A 1,157-nucleotide genomic window follows, 5' to 3' on the forward strand; every position below is an offset into this window, starting at 1 on the left:
TTGGACTGGTGTATTAGCAGCTTGCTGTCCTCCCTGACCAGAAGTTAAATTTTTCAACATGTTGGTCATGGAGGTAAGCTGAGCTGTTAATGCAGTATATGCATCTACATCATGTATCCCCGCAGTCTTTTTCTGTGACTGAGCGCGTGGGTCGGCCCAATGTCCATTGTTTGCCGAAATCTTTTCTAGGATTTCATATCCTTCATTATAGGTCATAGCTGTAAAGGCTCCGCCCGCAGTCGCATCGTGCATTTGTTTTGCCATGGGATTTAACCCATTGTAAAACGTCTCGAGTTGAATACAATACGGAATGCCATGGTGCGGACATTTCCTTAACAGCTCTTTGAACCTTTCCCACGCGTCAGGAACAGCCTCATCGTCCATTTGTTTAAAAAGACAGATCTCATTTCTGGACTTAGCGTTCCTTGTTGGTGGGAAATATTTTCGCAAAAAAATTTCCGCCATATTACTCCATGACGGCACAGAACCCGGAGTTAACGAGTTAAACCATGCTTTTGCCCAATCCTTCAAGGAAAATGGAAACAAAGTGATTCTTAGAGCGTCATTTAACACTCCCGGGATCAAAAAGGCATCAGTGATTTCCATAAAAGATTTTAGGTGCGAATGTGGGTCCTCCGAAGGTAATCCGGCAAATTGGCCATTTGTTTGCAACATGTGAAACATTATCTGTTTTAGTTCGAAATGGAGAGTGGTCATATGTGGTCTAACTATCCCGGAATTTAATTGCTCAAATTCCATAATAGCATAATCCATGATCCTCCCATTTTTGGAATTTGCCAAATTAATAATGTTCGGAGTTTGTGTTCTTTGGTGCTCATTAGGTTTTGATTCTATGTCCAAATTATTATCATTACCATTATGTGGATATCCTTGTTGAAAGTTTGGGAATGGTGGAATTGGTTCAAAACCCGGCGGTTGGTTTTCCAAATGTTGTATTTCTGGAATAATTGGGGTAGGTAACGCCATATTTGGAGGGAGTAGAGCAAAAAATGCTCTTTGAGCCCTACTCCTATGGTGAAACGTTCTCTCAATATCGGGATCAAATTCGAAAAATTCCCCGTGATGTAACCGTGGCATACACCACTTCTAAAAACGATTCCGATGGTACTAAAAAAATCAAATCTTTTAATTTACTC

The 1,157-nt window shown here is 40.9% G+C and overlaps 1 non-coding gene across 1 annotated transcript; it reads left to right on the top strand.

Moving 5' to 3' along the window:
- The first annotated feature begins 310 nt into the window (after nucleotides 1-310).
- LOC112504828 lies at nucleotides 311-417 on the top strand. The gene has a single exon (XR_003068275.1). It is a non-coding gene; the product is annotated as a small nucleolar RNA R71 (small nucleolar RNA).
- The last annotated feature ends 740 nt before the right edge of the window (nucleotides 418-1,157 follow it).

This window comes from Cynara cardunculus, unplaced genomic scaffold (assembly GCF_001531365.2).
Source record: "Cynara cardunculus var. scolymus isolate 2C unplaced genomic scaffold, CcrdV1 Un_Scaffold_7067, whole genome shotgun sequence".
Lineage (NCBI taxonomy): Eukaryota > Viridiplantae > Streptophyta > Magnoliopsida > Asterales > Asteraceae > Cynara > Cynara cardunculus.